The sequence below is a fragment of the Lepidochelys kempii genome, chromosome 3 (genome assembly GCF_965140285.1).
Source record: "Lepidochelys kempii isolate rLepKem1 chromosome 3, rLepKem1.hap1, whole genome shotgun sequence".
In the NCBI taxonomy this organism is placed as follows: Eukaryota; Metazoa; Chordata; order Testudines; family Cheloniidae; genus Lepidochelys; species Lepidochelys kempii.
In genome coordinates this window covers 198,057,256-198,077,870 of record NC_136382.1, presented here as the reverse complement: position 1 = coordinate 198,077,870, position 20,615 = coordinate 198,057,256, and the positions used below count along the sequence as shown (strand labels likewise).

Sequence of the window (20,615 nt, the reverse complement as noted above, 5' to 3'; positions counted from 1 at the left end):
GATTCTGCCAGAGGCTAAAGCAGTGCTGTGTGAGTGTGGGTCATTGCCACTTTTCACAGGATTTTTCCTAGGAAAAGTTTAGAGGTTCAACAAGTAATTTGTGAGATTGTTGGCATGCAGTGTTGATATCTTGAGGACTGTCTGGCCTATCACATGCTTCAGGAATGTCGGCAGTTGCCTTCTCTTCCTTTGGCTTGGCCAAACCATGAAAACTTTTAAATGATCAATTTTGGAGAGAAGGATAATTACCAGCTTTTAGCTTGCCCACTAACATCAATACTATCAAAGAAGGCTTAAATGCATGCTCCCTTTCCTGAGGAATTACTCCCCTGTAACGCAATACCTTTGGTTTATATCGATCCACTCAGGGAGGATTATGCACAGCTGTTGACAGATAAGATTGAAAATATGAAACAGACATCTCTAGCCGCTGGTATCATACAAAGCAGTTATTGAATAGCAATCTAAACATTCAGGCTGCTCTACTCAGATAACTGAATCTTTTCCTGCGTTAACACCTACCCATTGAAAGGAATCAATTATGCCTATCAGTCTATATAGATTGGGTGCTGCATTTTGGAAGCTTATTCTTGTTCCTTCATTATCAGGTGATCGATAAATCCTTTTACTAAGTGCATTTTATGGTTACACAATACAAAACCATCGTATAAGTTTGGCTTTTATCTGAAGCTCATTTTTTAGTATTATGAATTAATTACGTAAATTAGCTCTCCAAGACAGAAATCCAATCTGTCCTTTACAAAATGGAATCTGTGTATATATTCTTCCCCCACCCCCATTATTATTTGTACTGCTAATAAGAAACAAGAAAACTAGCAATAACAAAAGTCAAACATCAATATTTTATGTTTTCATTTTCCCTGTGTTAATTGTTACTCTTCATTTATTAATAAGCTGAAGTGGAATTGCTATAGCAACTGTAGCATCTCATTAGGAAATTTAGACAAAATGCAACTTGGAATATATAGGACTAGATTGTAGCATTTAGCCACACAGCTCTGAATAAGGGGGTGGTGCAGATTGCATCAGAGAGAGTCCCAGGACAGAATGTACCTGTTGGCATTCCAGAAAACACAAAAGGAGTGAGCACAGTGCACCAGCCTTTGGGATGGTCTAGCACAGTGGTTTGCAACCTTTTTTTCATTTGCAGACCCCTAAAAAATTTTGAATGGAGGTGTGTCATAAATATAAAGGGAAGGGTAACCACCTTTCTGTATACAGAAGTATAAAATCCATCCTGGCCAGAGGCAAAACCCCTTCACCTGTAAAGGGGTAAGAAGCTAAGATAACCTCGCTGGCACCTGACCAAAATGACCAATGAGGAGACAAGATACTTTCAAAGCTGGAGGGGGGGGAACAAAGGGTCTGTCTGTCTGTGTGATGCTTTTGCCGGGACCAGGTCAGGAATGCTCTTCAGAACTTCTGTTAAGTTAGTAAGTAATCTAGCTAGAAATGCGTTAGATTTCCTTTTGTTAAATGACTGGTAAAATAGGTTGTGCTGAATGGAAAGTATATTCCCGTTTTTGTGTCTTTTTGTAACTTAAGGTTTTGCCTAGAGGGATTCTCTATGTTTTGAATCTGATTACCCTGTAAGGTATTTACAATCCTGATTTTACAGAGGTGATTCTTTTACTTTTTCTTTAATTAAAATTCTTCTTTTAAGAACCTGATTGCTTTTTCATTGTTCTTAAGATCCAAGGGTTTGGGTCTGTGTTCACCTATGCAAATTGGTGAGGATTTTTATCAAGCCTTCCCCAGGAAAGGGGGTGTAGGGCTTGGGGGGATATTTTGGGGGAAAGACATCTCCAAGTGGGCTCTTTCCCTGTTCTTTGTTTAACACGCTTGGTGGTGGCAGCATAGGATTCAAGGACAAGGCAAAGTCTGTACCTTGAGGAAGTTTTTAACCTAAGCTGTAAGAATAAGCTTAGGAGGTCTTTCATGCAGGTCCTCACATCTGTACCCTAGAGTTCAGAGTGGGGAAGGAACCTTGACAAGGTGCAGACCCCTTTGGAAATCAGACACAGTCTGCGAACCCCCAGGGATCTGCAGACCATAGATTGAAAACCACTGTTCTATGGTAACAACAACCTTTCACACACCTTTAGACATAGTCCATAGACCACCAGAGGTCCACAGACCACAGGTTGAAAACCACTGGTCTAGCATGCTCCCATCTTCCTGCTTCCTTTGAAATGATTTGTAATTGTCTCTGGCTCTTAGTTAGACTCCTTGAACCCTTCCTCCAGTCCGGAGCCCCCATACAGGAGCCAAGGACAACCAAGTCCATAGGGAGAACATAAATCCTGCATATCTCCTCAGCCCTTCTAAAATCAGTTGTGAGGATAAAAAATTCTGCTTTGCCTGCTGCCAGAGAATGGCATGTGGATGTAAGGCTGGGCGAAAGTAGGTCAAGTTTTCTGCTGAAACTTTTTTTTTAAATAGACCATTGAGTTTTAATAAAATGAACAGTTTCACAGAAAAGTCTGCTTCCCTTGAAAATTTTTGACTGGAAAACCAAAAGTTGAAATTTTTTGGCCAAAAACTGATGGTTATCAGCAGGATTCAGCCCCAAAATTTTCATTTGTCAAAAAATATCTTTGGGTTCCATTTTTTTTCAAATTTCAAAATGTCCCAAAAAGCAATTTTTTTGGTTTTGTCAGCTTTCTGCAGACGATTAGATAGATAGATATTCATTCTGATCAGGTCTGTCTGGATGGTTTGCTATATTATGTTCACTACAGTATGGCCAACCCCAAACATTTAGAACTCAGAGTCAGACTTCAAAAAATCCTGAACTTGGCCAAAAAACAATTTTTTGAATAGTAAATTTTGGTAAGTTATTTGCCTTTGAGTTTCTGAGTCTTTCAGTTGCACTGGATCATTTTTCCAAGCTTTTCTCTGCAACCACTGGACCAGAAAAAATGAGATTCTCATGTAATCATTCATCTGCAAGAACTGGGGCTTTTAGAAAATCACCAAATAATACACCATTTGTGATAAAACAGCAAGAGTTGGCAACAGTAAGAGAGAGGCTGGAGTTGAAGAGCTTTCTACCTGGGGAAACAGATCCTGAAAGTTCTCCATTAATTCCACCTTCTAACTGACCAAAATGTCCACATCCACTTGAACAAATTTGTATTTACAAACAAAAACATTCCCACAGCATCTCTGCCAGAACATGGTTAAGAGGGAGGGAAGTGTTGTGGTAGGTGAAATGGAGATAAAGGAACAGGGTTGCAAACTTTATTTCTTAATTGTTTTTCTTTCTCTGTGGTGTGGCATGTTCTGCAGAGAGATCTGCATCAGCTCATGTACAGATTTGCGATTTGGCCAGGGGCTGTTCACTGTAATTTCTTTTCTGCTGGCTGGCCAGTGAGAAATTTTGGGATGAATTACCCACAATTTTCCAGCAGTTTGCATTCATTTTTTCCCCTCATGTTCTCTTTTTTCAGCTGTAGTCTCTCTATGGTGAGTTAGAACAACAGATGTAAAATCTGGGATATTTTCCAAATTTCGGTGGGTTCCCCCATACCTCATAAGTGAGATGCTCAGTGCTAGCAGCATTAAACTAATGCCCGATGTGTAACAAAGCCATCATGTGCACTGAGGATGCACTTTGAATACGTGCTGGTAGTAGCTATCGCAGATGCTTGGAGTAGAACTATTTATTCCAAAGCTTTTTCTTGGATTTAGATAAGAAATCTTCCTTGACAACTGTAGAAATTAGTCTGTCTGCAAAGTCCTGCCCTACTTTAAGCTAGTGAAAACTAATTATCTCTGTTGCATTCTGTAGTAGCATAAGAACCCTTAAGGGTCTGAGTCTGTGAGATGCAGAACAGCCTGTGACAGAATGATGCCCCCGTGTCTACACCCGACAGACTATTATAATAATCTTTGTACGAAGTATGTCTTGTGAGGGATCATTTGAAAACCCATTATTTACTGGTCATTATTGTCCTGATAGAACGTGTGTGGCAACATTGTCTGTGAAGTCACAAGATTCCACTGTATGTTGTAATTAACACATGTGATTGGCAAACAGGTCTGTCTCAAACAAAGGAATGTGAGTTCTGCTTAATTTGCATTTAAGCAGTAAACAGAGTCATCAAGCAGGAAGGGAAACAAAAGAAGCTCCAATAAGTGACTTTAGCTTGATGTTCATTTTGAACCTTGAAGGTCACACAATCGCTCTCTGGATCAACTTTGCCTGGGTAGGTATTCATCTGTGTACTTTTCTGCCTTCCCCTTTAATGTGTTTTGTCATTTTTGCTTCCACATGAAGTTTTCTTTTCCAAGTTAGAGCCGCCTGTGATTGATAAAGTGCCTGGTAGCACTAATGTCATGTCTCATTTCTTGATGGGCCATTGTAAACGGAAGGTTAAGTGAAAGTAAGAGAGGAACCTGTTGGGGGCTTTTTCCCAATACAGCACTAATGCACAGTGTTGCACAAGGTAAATAGCAAGGAGGAAAGAAAAGGCAGTGGGGATATAAACTGCTTTAAGGAGAGTGGTGCTCAGAGAGCGGTATTCAGCGACCTGCCTCCTGCATGCTCAGTGTCACACTTCAGCCCATGATTCCTCAGGCACACCCACTCTCTGCCTGGCTAACCCACACCCCAATATTTAGAACAAGAGAGTGGGTCTGCATTGGGCTTGAGCTTTACTGCTACTCATTGAAGAGCATTATAATGAAGGCCTGATGTAAAGACCACTGAAGTCATTCACTGAAGTCTCTTCATTGACTTCGGATCAAGCCCCTAATGCTTAACTTCCGCACATTTGCGCTGGAGCACAGAAATCTTGCAGACCCTTCTGTGCACTTCTGCATGGACTTAAGACTTGCCCCCAGTGATGTAGGCCTGCTTTTTGCCGTACTGCGCACCTCCCGGAAGCTTTGTGCTGTTCCATAAGCTTCTCAAGCAGTGAAGGGAGACAGCTGGAGCTCTCTTTAGAGGGGAGCAGTGATTGTTTTTATGGAGCAGGGGTCTGGCGGCTGTCCCCAAATTGTACAGATGGTCAAGGCAATTGGGCTCATCCCCCTAGGGCTGGGGTCCTCTACTCAAAAGACCTGTCTCACAACGCTGCTCCATTCTGCTGGAGTTCTGCCGCCATTAAGCGTCTACCTCCCTCTTCCCCCTGTGCAGTCGAGTAGCAGGTTTTACCGGCATTGACTCCTTTGTGCAGGGCTGGATTATGTGCGGTGGCCAGGGTGGTGACTTGGGGCTTTGTCTCTACAATTTGAGAATTCTGGATGATATTGAGAAGTTGATGGCGTGCTGCGTCATGGGTGCCTTTGTCCATGTGACTCCACCAGTGCGGGAGCAGGTACACACCAGGCCCAACGTACAGTGGGGTGGTTCTTGGGATTCAGGGACCCTCGTCAGGTGTCAACACCTCAGCTACGGATGAGCTGCATCCTTAGGAAACCAATGTAGCCGACTTCTGGGAAGGGAGGGGAGGAGGCAGGAGCAGTGGAAAGCTACCCAAAAGACAGAACAGTGGCAGCAAGAGGAGTTTAAATCGCGAGCCACACAGGAATGGAGGGAGCCAGGCAGGGAGAGAAAATGAGGGGCAGGAGAGAGCACGGTCACACAAGCTAGGTAAGGTCCCCAGGAGTGGGGTCGGTCACCCAGCCTGGAGCAGCCTGCATGAGACAGATGGTCCCCCCCAGGACTCACAAGGGAAGGGTAAACTCAAGAGGAATGTTGCAGATGTTTGTTGTTTTTGTATGATCCGTACTCTTTCGTGCTTTGGGTGATTCAGTAACAGAGTATTAACCTTTGAGAGAGTGTGTTGGGTGCTTCACAGCTGCTTCATGCCCCTGAAAGAGTTAAACTGTAAACCAGAAGCTTCACACTTTTGGGGTGGCGTTCTGGGAGGGGGTGGAGTAGCTCAGGGGTCAGTGCAGCTCCTGGGGGCCTAGGGCAGGTGGGCTGAGGAAAGAGATTGAGTAGTTTAAGAGCATAAATCCCATCAATTCTCAATGAGATCTTGGCACCTCAATCCCTTTTGAATATGAGCTCAGGTTTCCTCAGTCAGTCATGCATTGCAATGCTGAGCATAGCAAATGCCCAAGTAGCCTTAAAAATCTGGAACTTAGTCTCTCCATGCCTCATTTCCTCATCAGTGAAATGGGGATAATAGCACAGTCCTATTTCACAGGGGTGTTGTGAGGAAAAATACATTAAGGATTGTGTGGCATGCAAACACTAGGGTGATGGGGGCCAGATAAGTACCTGCGTTAGATAGGAGCATCTTTGGGCTTGGGTGGGACGCAGGGAGCATGGTCTGCCAGTTCCTCTCCCTATGTGTCCTAATTCCTGCTCCTGTACTCCCCTCTTAGCCACATAGTGAGGAGAGCCTAGAGGCCTGTAGCATATTTTTTCTTGCTGTAGTGCTCATGTGGCTGCGTAATGCCACTAACACAGACAAGCCGCAAAGGTGGTGGTTTTCGGTTTTCGTATAGAGCTGGGCAAATAAATTGCAGTTTTTACTCACTGATTTGTGCCTTGTTTTCTCTTTGTGGCATGTCCCACAGCACCACCTGACTCCCCTGAGTTTGCTCCTTCAGATTGACTCCACACGCTGTTTTGTGAGGGCTTGATTGCTGCAGTTATGTGATTATTCAATGCTCCCAAGCTAGGCTGTGTCGCTCAGGTGTGCCTGGTCACATAAATCACATGGCATTGTTTCTCTTCCCTGACTGGTGAGCATACTTAAGGCGCCTGATCCAGCCCAGAGTGAAATCAGATGAAAGGCTCCTGTTGATATCAGTGAAATCTGGAGTAGACCCATAATCAGAAAAGGGACTTGAAGACGTGACTGAGGCTTTCAGGGTCTCAGGAACAGGGTGTAATTTGATGCTACTAGTAAAATGTAAGATATTCCAAGTGTGATGTATTTAGTGCGCTGCACTCTTATTTATTACTGTACATCTGTGTTTCAAAGGTATAACTGCAGGTAAGTACACAATTAAATATGTCGTTTAGTAATAGAATATACAGGAAATTACAGATAAATGTCATATAAGTCATAATTAAGTGGCTGCCTGAAAATAACTGCATTCATGAATGCATACCTAGTTGGGAAAGGCACAAGCAGCTCCTGGTGTGACTCATTTAATTGCCTCTGTGGCAGGACACTGGTGTAGGATTTCAGGAACCTTTCTCTCTGCTGTGTTAATAGTGCCCCACCCTTGCTGTAAAAGGAGTTATGCCCCCACTTTCCGCTGGTTTTGTTTGACTTTTGTTGCAGGTAGAGCCCAGGTGTTTGGGCTGCCGGGGGCTGTACGGGTGACCAGCACTTGACAGTGATGATGGCAGCAGAACCTGCCTCACTTGGCCCAGCAGGAGTACTGGTACAAGGCAGCATCTCGGTCTCATGGTCCGTGATGAAATCCAGCTGACTATGGGTCAGGTCCCACTGCTGACCCAAGGCAGCCACCTTCTCAGCCGAAACCCACTCCAAGAACAGTCATCCAGCAGCAAACAGCAATACCCAGGTGTGACAGACTGCCATCAAAGGCAGTTGGAAAGGCCTCCACATCCCCTTCCTGCCCCTTCCCTCCCTTGCTGCTGATTTCTAGGCCCCCTTCCCAGCATCTGTTGCCTGGTGACAGCCTCACTTCTGAGGCTGTGCCATCTCCTCCTCTCTTTCACATGGTAGAAGTATTTGGTGTGCAAATCATGGTGCCAAAGTTGGAGGTGGACTCAGTGCTGGCATGTGATAGCCTGTCGAATCACACCATTAGATTCCTGGCAAGTGAATGGCCCCTGAGCCCCTGATATAAGTCAGAAATCCTGCTAAATCACATACCAGCTGCTGTGGGACCCCACTCTACTGCTGGTCTCTCTCCCTATACTGCAACTCGCATTTATTTATCTCTCTCTGTCCCTGTCTCCTCCCTACACTTCACCCACCTGCAAAGAGATTCTGGTCAGCCTTCTATTAAGGGTACATTTATAAAGAGTGAATAAAGAGTTAATAAATGATGCATAGGTGTTATAAGACATGAGCAGCATATGCCATAGCTGTTTCTATAGCACCTTCTCCTGGTGTACTTCTATGTTTATAATAAACCTCTTAGATTCTATGACAATTGATCGACCATTTATTAAAACATCTCTGAATTCTTCATTTTCCCTGTATAAACAGTTTCTAAATTTCCCGTTAACAGTATAACTTGTGATGCAATTTTTTTAAAAAGATATTTAGTACAAATATATTTGATTGCAAATTTAAAATTCCTGAGTATTTGAGAGTAGACGTTCACTCCTTGCCAGACTGGATTGCTCAGCGAAGTCAAAAGGGGATGAGTATAAGTTACGCAAATTCATTTTTACATTTTAGCAAAAAGAAAATACCTTGCTGTATTCACTCTACTGTATTGGTGACCTTCTTTAAAAGGCCTGGCATTAGAATCACTCTTCCCTCCCCAAGCCCTGTAAATGGAGTCCCTGGACCTGCTATCTCTTGGGAAATGCTGACTTTTAAAATGACCACCATTGTAACATCCTCTAAGGCTTTATCTACACACACAAGTCCAGCTCAATTGATATGAACCATAAACATATTCATGTGTGTCCATGTGGGGAGTTGCACTGATTTAATTAAATGGATTTTTTAAAATATGATTTCAGTTAAACTGGTGCGACTTTTGAGTGCAGACCAGGCCTTAGTCACAAACCCACATCTTTATCAGAACCAAGGCTGCTAGTCCAAGTGGTTAATGCTTGACCTCCTTAGAGCCCTGAGGTATGTTAGTGTGGTCTGACGGGGACTCCATTATTGCCTGAGTGACACTGTTATAGATTTTAATACTGTTCGTGTAAACTTACCAAACAGGAAAGGCTAAATCAAATTATTACCCAAGTCAACAAGCTGGAATTTTTTAGCCCTTTCCTATTGTTTTTGGCACAGGGTGTATGAACTACTAAATCAAACGCATCATATGCAAATTAGTAAAATGTATTATAACAAAATGTGAAGTTTAATGACATACAGCAGATTGCCAAGATTTTTAATAAATTCCTTTCAGTCGAGGTCCTTATATGTTTCAAACTGGAGGAGCAGTTATAAAAAGACTAGCTTAGAGCACAGAAGGAAAATCCCCAGTGAAGTTGGCAGTGCAGAAAGGAATGTTTTCCTTCAGGTCTGTCTCCGCCACTGACACTCTTACAAATTAAATTTGATTTGAGTTTTCACTGCTGCTTAAATTAAATCACCAGAACAAAATAGCAACTGCAAACTCACTCCTCTCCCTGCCTGCTCCAAAGCCTCTCAAGATGTGAAACTCGGTGGGGACGGGGAAATACAAAAAGTTCTAATTAAATGAATGGGGTCCCCTTTCTCATTGACATGACATCTGGTTTTTAAAAAATGCTACAAAGGCCTAGAAAATACCAGATCTGATTGAGAATTTTCTATCAGTTTTTTTCTGGGAGTGGGGACATGCAAATTTTGGCAAAATCAATTTTTTTCACAGGAAAATTTCAAATTTGCCAAAATTTTCCAGTATTCCACCAAGAAACTGTAAACTAAATGCTTTGTTTCAAGTTGCTTTGACCTGATTTGAAATATTTTGGTTTGTTGAACTGAACCAAACTATTTGTCTGTCTATGGTGCAACAGTACCTGATCCAAGTTGTAGTTTGGATGTTTCATGCCTTGCAATCATCCCTTATGCGCCAGGCTCCTTGGATGTACTTCATCTTCCAAAACACCATCAAAATTGTGTTTCGCCAGTGGCCAATGGATGTGTGCACAGGAGGAAGAGGGGGTACAGAGACAGGGTGTTAGATAAGGAAGGAAATAACAAGGGAAGGTCACTGCCTTTCTCCCCACTCCCCACCTCCCGATCCATCTAGCTATTTAGCCATCTAATCTAATCTCTCTCTCTCTTTTTGAAGCAATGATGTCCCTTAACAGATACATTCCTCAGGAACTGTGGATATGTTGAATTACAAGATTGGAGACTGAGTTTTTTTCTGAAGTTGGCCTGTGACTGTGAAACTTGCTTCCACGGCAGAACAGAATGACCATGATTCTCCGTGCTCGCAGAACACTTCTTTGTCTTAACTTTCCCACTTCCCCCCAGAGTTTAAGGAGGTAGTAGAATGGGTAAGAGGAGATAAAAGACAGAAGGAAACAAATAGAACGCCTGATTAGTTGAAAGTAGAGAGGAAACCAGACTAGACAGGAAATGTGTTGATCTTAATAACTTGTGTTCCATAATTTTGTTAAGTTTGCCACATCTGAGTCTTCTCTTACTTACACCATTGTAGCAACATTGACTTCAGCAGAGTTCCTCCTGATTTACACTGGTATAAGTGAACAAGTCTCTACATTATGAAATATAAATGTGATAGACAGCAAAACCGGGGCTGGAGGCAGAGAGTCTACTGAGCTCTGGAGAGGTATTAGGGAGGTGGTGAAGACAATTATGGAGGTAACAACAGAGATGGCCACAGGAGAGGAGTGCATTGCTGCACAATCTGAAAAAGGAAAGCATGTCCTGCTATTAAGAAAGGACTAGAGTTCAGATCTACCAGCCAATGCTACGTGTGTGGCCTGCTTGAAAAGATGAGAAATGTTTAAACTCAAGTAACAAGTGCTGATAAGCAACCTGGTATACAGACAGATTTGAATCATGGGGCCAAATTCTTTGCTGACATAAATCAGTACAGCTCTATTCAAGTCAATGGTGCTTCACCACCTTATAGAGAATGTGTCAGAGAATTTGGCCCAGGATGTTTTAAAGATGTGTGTATGATTGCTAAAGCCATAAGGAAATATTTTGCTTTGCCATGCTTTTTAGGAGAGTGCTACAACATAATCTACACAATGGGAAGTTATAACAATGTGTTATAAAAATTTTTAATCAGTTTGCATTTCTTAGAATATTGTGTGCTAGCAGCTGAAAGGTTTTAGTGAGGAGTGCTCTTACTGTACATTAGCCATGAATTCTTCTCTAATGCAAAGTACTATTATAGCTCTGACAAACAGATACATATTGTAGATGGTAAAAGAAAACTTTTTTTCTCTCCCTTGGGAAGGCTTGGTTTGGCATGTACCCATTTCTTTGTGCCAAGTGTAATGAAGACTGAGCATTTACACATGAGAAATGCAAGTAGGTTAACTGTCATGAAAGCTAAATGATTGTAAGTAAAGTTGTTTTATAGAGGAATACATGAAGCAGGAGCTTATCTCTGCATCTCTTGTTCTTGCAGTGAATTAATGATTTGCCGGGCATTTGGAATCTCTCATTGGCCATTATCCAGTGCCATATGCAGAGAAAGTTTACTACAGATGTTCAATAAGGTACTGAACATTTTTTCTTTTAAAGCATGCATATACACACCAAATGCTGCACTTAAACAGTTAAGAAAAATCACTGTTTTGTCTTAAATTGTCTAACAGTATAGTATAACATGAACTTCCACTCACTTACCACTCCAATGCGGCAGTGCACTCGGTGGGTGTCCCAGTTGGATGACATTGTTTTCTTGCTTCCTGATAAGAGAAACACCAGTGAGTCAAGGGAGAGACACTCCTGTGCTCTGAGCTGGAGGCATTAGCTGCTCAATACATGATTACCTCCTGTGGGATGGTTCTTTGGTGTCAGTCTCACTGGAAGCCAAAAATGCTGTACAGTGAGCGCTGTCAGAAGAGAAAGGTTTAAACAAGATGAAAGGAAAGAACGGAGGAGGGACAGGAGCAGAGCTGTCTGGTTCAGTTAGAAACCTGTTTTCAACACATGGATGGAGAAAGGTGCTGACCGTGTAAGATGACTAGAAGAGGTTTGTGTAGAACAAAAAATAGGTCTCTTTGGGGCAGGGACCAACAACCTAAATAATTTCTGTAAAGTACTTGAAATCTCAGCTGAAAAGGCATTATGTAAATACCAATATTTGTATTCTTCTTAGTGAAGCTAATACCTTATGTGGTTTGTAGCCTGGACATCCCTAACCTTCAGAAGAGAGTGGCTTTGAACCATCAGCTAATATACCTTCTACATGGCTGAGTAGTTTGACTCCTGGTAGAATGTCTCATGCCATCGAGGCAGAAATTTTATCCCCTTATGGCTACACATCAGCATCAGGAATACTGGGCATAACCAATAGCATTGGCAGACTTGTATCTTAGGCCAAATAAATAACAGTGCTAGACCCAGTCGGGATGACTATGAGGGGGAAAGATAAAAATGGTCAGCACACAGATGCATGGAAGACCAGATCACCAGCACTGATAATACCTATATACATCAACACAACGTTCACAGACCAATAGACAAAATAAGGAAATCATGTGAGGGGTTAAAAAAGGATCACAAAACTCACAAAAGTTAGATCTGGAAGAGGGACAATGTAAAGAGGAAGCAAACAGCTGAGCAAGAATGAGGGAGTTGCATAGGAGGTTAATGTACTATCTTTTCATTTTTTGAAGAGCGGAGCTTGCTTTGCTTGGTCACCAACAGATTACCATTTTTTCAGCGGGTTTTATCCCAGTCTGTAACTGAAGTTGGAATAGATGGTATAATGAAATCAACCACCCCCTTACGCATAAACTAAGGCCCATTGCACAGACCACAGAGGCAATTGCAGGTCTGAACTGAGGTGCATCTGCCATTATGTATAGTGACACTTGCACAGTATGGGCTTGCACTGCTTTTCCTTTACTCCCAAATCAATGTGCGTGTAAAACATGAGTGATGTTGAGTTGATCCCTGTTATATTTAAAGGAGGACTTTAGAGACTAACCAATTTATTTGAGCATAAGCTTTCGTGAGCTACAGCTCACTTCATCGGATGCATACTGTGGAAAATACAGAAGATGTTTGTTTTTATACACACAAATCATGAAAAAATGGGTGTTTATCACTACAAAAGGTTTTCTCTCCCCCCACCCCACTCTCCTGCTGGTAATAGCTTATGTAAAGTGATCACTCTCCTTACAATGTGTATGATAATCAAGGTGGGCCATTTCCAGCACAGAACAGGAGAGTGGGTTTGCGGGTCGGGGGGGGGGGGGAAACCAAAGCCCAAAATGGTACAGTATATCGAGTACTACAGACTCACTGATATTAAGGGTCATATCATGCAATCCCATGGATAATGTACGTCTGTTGGGATGTGTATCTCAGATTGTCTGTGTGGGTCAGAAAATATGCACTTCATAAGGTATCTGATTCATAAGATATCCTCTCATTTTGCTAAGTACAATTGAGGATTCAGTCCTATGCATTCTGAGTAGGATTTTTCAAAAGGATTCGATGCTGGTTTAATTCTGCTCCCAGTGGAGTGACTGAAAGCAGAGTTAAAAATCCTACACTCTAGCCTTTTGCAGTAAGAGGCACTGTCTGTACCCCAGGCATGAAACACATTACTAGGCAGCAGGGGATGTTCGTACTGTGGCTGCTCATGCTTGCCTGTCCATGTGGGAGATCGAAGACTTCAGTTTCCAGGGTTGTCAATCCAGCAGCCTTCAAGAGTAGTAGATTAATTCTAATTCTAAAAAATATTTCAAAGATGGTGGGGGCGGGAGGAAGCCCATCCATATAAAAAAAGAAAAATCCATTCACTGAAAATAAGAATTTACATCCAGCCAAGGAATATGAACTCTCAGGTTGTCAGGAATTCCAGGGCAGGCGGGCAAACTGATTTTTAACTTATCTGAACCCAGCTATAGTTTAAAATATATTCAGCATTAAAATTCTAAATGATTTCAAAATGGTGTTTAAGGTAGGAAAACAGTAAAGAAAATGTTAAGAGGTGAATCACCATAACCTCCTTTTTCAAAGCCAAGTTGGGTAGGGTCAACTTCTCTTGGTTTCTTGGCTTCGCACCTAGACTACCAGCCACCTCAAGTCTATTAAACAGTGTTGGGATTCCCTCCAAGACCTTTTCCACTTGGCTTATCCAGAACACCTTGTCCAGTTCTGGGACAACACTTGATCCAGTTCTCTGGGATCTGAAACACTCAGTTCGACTCTGGATTTCATCATGCAGGCTCCTTTATTTGGCATACAGTAAAGCTTCATTGAATTGATCGGTCTCAAGCATAGGGGTTGGGTATTGGGCATTTCACACATCCAAAGTTACACAGCAAAGCTCTTCCTTTATATGCATTTACACACTACATTACATTACATTTGCTATACATTACACCACATATTTTTTGATTGGCTTGGTTACTTTGCTCTGTCCTTATGCTCTTCATGTAGAACCTGATCATTAGAGTCCAGGTTTAACTTGTCCATAGTCCTGTGTTATTGCCCAAACCCTGTTTTCCATCGGTCTTGCTCCGATTTTGAATCTTATTCATGACCACCTTTCTTCTGGTATTGAGATTGAGTAGTGCATGGATGGCCAGCTCTTCAACCTGAGGTGTCTTTGTTCTAAAACTAAGGTCACCAGGACTGTTATTACTGACCTTCAGTATGCTGACGACTGTGCTGTCCTTGCTCGCAGCAAGGCTGACTTGCAGTCCACCCTAGATCTTTTCTTGGGCGCCTATCATAGCCTGGGGCTTTCCCTCAACATTGGGAAAACTAAGGTGCTTTATCAGCCTGCCCCATGACAAGTTGCCCCCCTTCTCCCACAAATTATCATCAGTGGTGAACCCCTGGAAAATGTTGAGCATTTCCTTTACCTGGTAGCCACCTCTCCTAGACAACCAATCTTGATGTGGAGATCAAACATAGGATCAGTTGTGACAGAAAGTTGCTCTGTTGTGTCTTTATTGACAGATCTGCAGATGAAAACTAAGATCCTGGTCTGGAATGCAGTAGTCATCCCAACTCCTTTTTCTGGGTGCGAGACATGGGGGACATACCAAAGCCATCATAAGCATCTGGAGTGGTACCACCATCACTGTCTTAGAAAGATTCTCTATATCAGATGAGAAGACTGTCACCGCAATGCCAGTGTTCCCTCTGAAGCTAACATCACCAGTGTTGAGGCAAAGATACTGAAACACCAACTTCGCTGGGCTGGTCACTGTGTGTGGATGGCTGATACCTGTCTTCCAAAGCAAGTCCTCTTTTTTTCAACTTAGTCATGGTAACAGGACTCACAGGAGACAGAGGAAATGCTCCAAGGACACTCAAGTATATCTTAAGAAGGGAGGCATTGACCCCCATGAATTGGGAAGAGCTGACTGGCAGTAGACTGCAATGGCATCACATCATATATCAAGCCTCAGCCCGTTTTGAAGATAATTGCCTTATTCAAGAGGCTGAGAAATGACAGGGGATGAAGGAAAGTGTACAGCATCCCAGCCAGCAATTCTGCTCTCTCCAAGCAACCACCTGTCACGTATGTAGAAAAACCTGTAGAGCACCGATTGGACTCCTCAGCCATTTTAAGTCTCATCAGTGACTCTTCCCCGTGGCAGACATAATCCTTGTATCGAGGGATAGCCCACGACGACGAGTTCCTACCATCTGGGTGTTGCTGCTTATCTTAGTGAGTGCAGACTCCATGACTCCAGCATACTGTTTGTCAAGCCACTAAGAAATGAGGCAAGTTACTTACGTCAAGCCAGGCCTACATTTCCACTTCTTTTATTTTCTTGGGGTTTTTTTTATGATAGTATCCTATTCCAGTGTTTCTTTGCTCTTCTTTTCAAGTTTATTACCTAGCAACACATGCCCAGCACCACAGTAGTTGTAATTATTTGAACAATCGTCCACCATTAATATTAGGCTGAAAGTACAAACTGGGGGAGGGGGAAGGGTGCAAGCTCACCTCTTCTTGTACAGCCCACCAGCGTATAATCCCTCATTATAAGCTTTCTCTGCCGTAAAAGCATCCTTTGGTTTTAATTTTACTGTCATTTTAATTACATTATGGAAAAACTGTTACAAAATATAAAAATATTTCCATTTATCACCACAGGAAATTTGGGTGTGACACAGAACACAGGCCAATTAAAATAACATTCCCTGAGTCCATACTAGCTGTGGTCCTCCTCAGCCACCACACAATACTTGTCATCACCAGCATAGGCAGCGTTACTTTACCAACTTCCCAGTGTCTCAACCAAACTGTGCAATCTGGAGACTGTTCTCCCAGAGTGAACCCATGTGCTGGCAACTCTGTACAGTAAGACGTTACATCTGCACATGTAAATGTCCCCAGGTGAAAACAGTAGTTCAAGTCTGTAGCTTTCCAGACCTTGCATTGTCTTGCAACTGTATTTGAGGACAGAAAACAAACTTCTTCCACACCAGATGAGTTGTAGTGCTTTTTGCATGGAACTTCATGGTATTGGACCCTGGCTATTAACTTTTCTGTGGTGATAAAAGAAGGCAAATCTCTTTGTTCTATGTCACTTGAGGCCTCTTTTACTTTATATGGGAAATATGTTATATACTGCACGTATCATTGTTTTTGCCTTTTACCTTTCATTACCTTTATCTTGTACATTTAAAAATCATTTACAATATTATACATATAAAATAGTTACACTCTGTATCAACACATTCTTTGCTTTGTTGATTTTTAAAATATAATACTCCAGATGCTAATTCTGGCTAAAACGCGTGCTCATGTAATGGATGCAGTACTTCTGCTGAAATACTTGGTTATGTTCCCAAAGCATCTTACATTATTTCTATTTACAAAACACTATCATATAAGCTTTTACTTCCTAATAACATTTACTTTACACTACAGTTAAACAGAACTTTTGTAGATGCGTGTTAATGGTTAAGCTCCATTTCTTACATTCACTGATCTTTCTTGGTGCTGGGTTGTTTTCCACTTCCAAAGCACACAGCCCTCTGAAAAAAGAAAACACAACTCATTGTGGCTTCTCTTTGGAACCTCTATACATTTTACATTTACATTTGCCTTTACATTTGCTTTACCCCTTTTACAGTATACGCTACACATTCCAAGGGAATGTGCCTTCCTTCCATAATGCAACTCTTACCCTTGATTTACCAAAAAATCATGTTAGCCATACTAATTGTCACATGAAGTGTAGCTGTTTGTTTTGTACTTAGAGTCTCCATGTACTTCTATCAAAGTGACTGTCTAATCACTGAGGCCTGATCTACACTGGCGGAGGAGGGATGGGGGGAATCGATCTCAGTTACACAACTTCAACTATGTGAATAACATAGCCGAAGTCGACATACTTAGATCTACTCACCGCAGTGTCTTCACTGCAGTAAGTTGACAGCTGACGCTCTCCTGTCAACTCCACCTGCACCTCTCACTCTGGTGGAGTACCAGAGTTGATGGGAGAGTGCTCGGTGGTCGATTTATCGTGTCTAGAGTAGACACGATAAATCGACCCCCGCTGGATCAATCGCTGCCCGTCGATCCTAAGGGTAATGTAGACAAGCCCTCAGAGACACTTTAAGGCTTGGTGTTCCTAAAATTGCTACTCTTGTGACCCCCTCCCTCCCCTTGCTATTGCTCCAGATGTGCACTGTCTCTTTAATTTTTCATTTTAGTCCTGCCACTCTTTTAGCTGCTGTTTCATTACTATGAAAGGATCCAGAGTCTCTTCCTTCTGTCCTGGTTCTGTCCATCCCTGCCACAGCCACAACCATGTCCTCTAGTCCTTATTGGAAAAAAACGTTGAACTTCATGAAAAAACATCATCTCAAAGCCAGATAACACCAGCTACTTGTTTTTGGCTTGCGAGGCGGGGGGAAGAATTTAGCAAACACTACCGGATAACTTTCGCAGCTGCTCAAAAAAGTGTCCATCAGTTTTTGCAACTTTGAATGAAAGATTCAAATGGATTTTTAGTGGAATCTTTTAAAGGCCAGTTCATTTTAGACATATAAAATGGGGTTTTAGAAGCCAAGAGTGTTTGTTTAGGTCTTTTAAAACCCTGCATAATTACACCAATGTGTTTAAATATTTTTCTCAACAACCCTTGTGTTGCTCTAATTATAGTTTACACAACTGTACCCAGATTACATTCCCTACTTGTACATTCAGAGACAGTCAAGTTCAAATGGAAACCTCTTATGTCCTTTTAGAGATTTTGACTAAATTGTCCATAGTCAAATGCCTACAGAGGTCATTTACAACTAATTATTTACAAACCATTCCTCCAGAGAAAAGGCCCATTTTCCTTCAAAATGGCTGTAAAGGCTCTTGGGGACAAACACATAGATAGGGGTGCCATAATTGGTTTAACTACCAGAGTTCCACTGGGCAAGACTGTACTGAGTTGTACTGCCATAAACCAGGTTTTCGTATCAAACCAAGCATTCTCTTCCTAAAACACTTTCACTCTTTAACATTTCTACTGCCCCTGACTTTAATTCTCTCCAAATTCTGTAATGTTAATTTGTGCAAAAGCTACTTTTAACTCCTCAATCCCTTTCCTTGAATCACTTATCTCCCACAGTGACACATTTCTCAGCTGATTTCTTTGAGCTTATCTTTGTGCTTGTTTGCAAACTGCTGTTCCCTCCATGATCACCCCTGGGTCTTATTCTTTAAAGTTTCAGTGGCATTCAACAGAACTTGGTTGTGTTCTGCAAGCATTCTTTTACATATGAATCCAAAATACCTCCCTTTACGTTTCCAAAATATTCCCTTTATGGTTCTGGATTTCTCATTAGGAAAGATGTCTGTACTATAATTTATAACATGGTTTTTTGTTTCTTTTTCTTGCATTTCTTGTCTAATACTATTTACTGGAGTTCATTTTCCACCTGGTTCCAGTCTACCCCTATAACTTCCCAGGGGAATCCAAAGGGACCTCTTTAAATCCAGCCCACTCCTCCCATGTTCTGAAAACCTCCTCAGATTCCAATTCCATTGCTAAACTGCTCGGTTGCGAACCTTGACAGTAAAGCTACACATCTAGCTTATTATATGTTACATGTTCCAGACAAATGGATCCAATCTGAGTCCAGCACCAATAATGTTGGGATTCCCTCCGAGACCAATTCCGCTCTGCTTATCGAGAACACCTTGTCCAGTTCTGGGAGAACACTTCATCCAGTTCTCTGGGATCCAAAACACGCAGTTCAACTCTGGATTCACCATGCAGGGTCCTTTATTTGGCATACAGCAAAGCTATGCTGAGTTGATCACACTCAAGTTTAGGGGGTGGGCATAGGGCAAACCACACATCCAAAGTTACAGAGCAAACCTCTTCCTTTGTATACATTTACACATGACATTACATTTGCTATACATAACAGCACCCATTTTTTGATTGGCTTGGTTACTTTGCAGGAACCAATCCCTGTACAGCATGCTCTGTCCATGTGCTGTTCACATGGAACCTGGTCCTTACCTTTCTGGTTTATGTTGTCCATAGTCCCTAGCATCAGGGTGTTGTGGCTTATCTTAGCTAACACAGACATCCTGACTCCAGCATGTCATTTGTCAAGCCCCTATTTACAAATTAACCTTCCAGTCACATACCCAATGATGCTCACTCAGAAATGCGGCAAGTTACTTATGTCAAGCCAGTCCTACAAGCAGTAAATAACCAATTCAAATCTAACTTCTACAAGCAATGAAGAAATAGAGCTGAGCAGTCTAGACTTTGTGGGGTATTTGAAGGGGAAAAACTCTCTACTCTCCTGGCTGGTGTTACTGCTGTGGGGCATTAACAGGAAAAAGCAGCAATGCTCAGAGCCACATTCTTTCCCCGTTTATTCTGTTACAATGCTATTGAAGACACTAAAATGGTGTTGTGTAATACTTAATATTTTGACTTTGTCTTCCAGTCAAGGGTCTTAAAGCCCTTCATTCTTGTTGGCTAGGAGTTTTTTGTAGCAAAAGACTGCCAGCCACGGTCTCTATGGATCTTATTCACTACTGCATTCGTCCCATTTTATGCCATTGTAATGTCACTGACTGCCAGAGGATAACCAGACCCCATATATATATATATATATATTTTAATCTCTGTTATGCAGTTTTAGCCATGGCAAACTACGTGGGCATGTATTGCTTTGGAGCGTAAACCTGATTTAGGAACCAAAGTTTACTTTTGGTGGGGGAGGAGGGCTGCAGCTATCTGTATTAGTAATGATGTCCTTTATGACTGTATATTAAAGATGGTGCCTGAAAGATGAGAGAAGAAATGAACTAAGCAAGTTCCCAGAGAATAGTGTCAGTCATACAGGAGATCTTACAGTCCCTGACTGTTTACACACTACAGCTAATTAGGCTTAATGGGGGAAATAGGTATACGTGTAAAATATGTGCACTTTCTCTGTTCTATCAACAAGCATTTTCAAATCCAGGCCATGTATCATGATGATCACCCTCAGGCTTTGTCAGTCCACTTCACTCCATTGCCTGACATTTTGCTTTCTACCTCCATCCCCATTGGCTCCCACAAATACGGCCTAGATTAAACAGAGCAACAATGGTGGCCCAGACCCTCAGCTTAAGTCACCAGTGTAGCTCCCTTGACTTTAACAGAACTGTGCTAATTTACCCCAGCAGAGGGGCTGGCCCAAGATGTGCCAGGTCTACATGACAAACTTACATCACAATAACTACATCACTCAAGGCTGTGAAAAATCCACACCCCCAAGCTACGTAGCTATAATGACCTAACCTCCAGTGTACACAGGAGAGCTTCTCCCATTGACATAGCT

General features: G+C 42.1%; 1 long non-coding RNA gene across 1 annotated transcript in view; it reads right to left on the bottom strand.

The window, feature by feature from the left end:
- The window catches only part of LOC140908347 (uncharacterized), a 63,928-nt gene extending 47,124 nt beyond the window's left edge, over positions 1–16,804 (bottom strand). The window contains exons 1-3 of the long non-coding RNA XR_012157841.1: positions 16,747–16,804; positions 11,469–11,530; positions 9,653–9,729 (exon numbers count right to left, since the gene is read on the bottom strand). This is a non-coding gene — a long non-coding RNA (uncharacterized LOC140908347). The remainder of the gene's footprint in view (positions 1–9,652; positions 9,730–11,468; positions 11,531–16,746) is intronic.
- Positions 16,805–20,615: the final 3,811 nt, after the last annotated feature.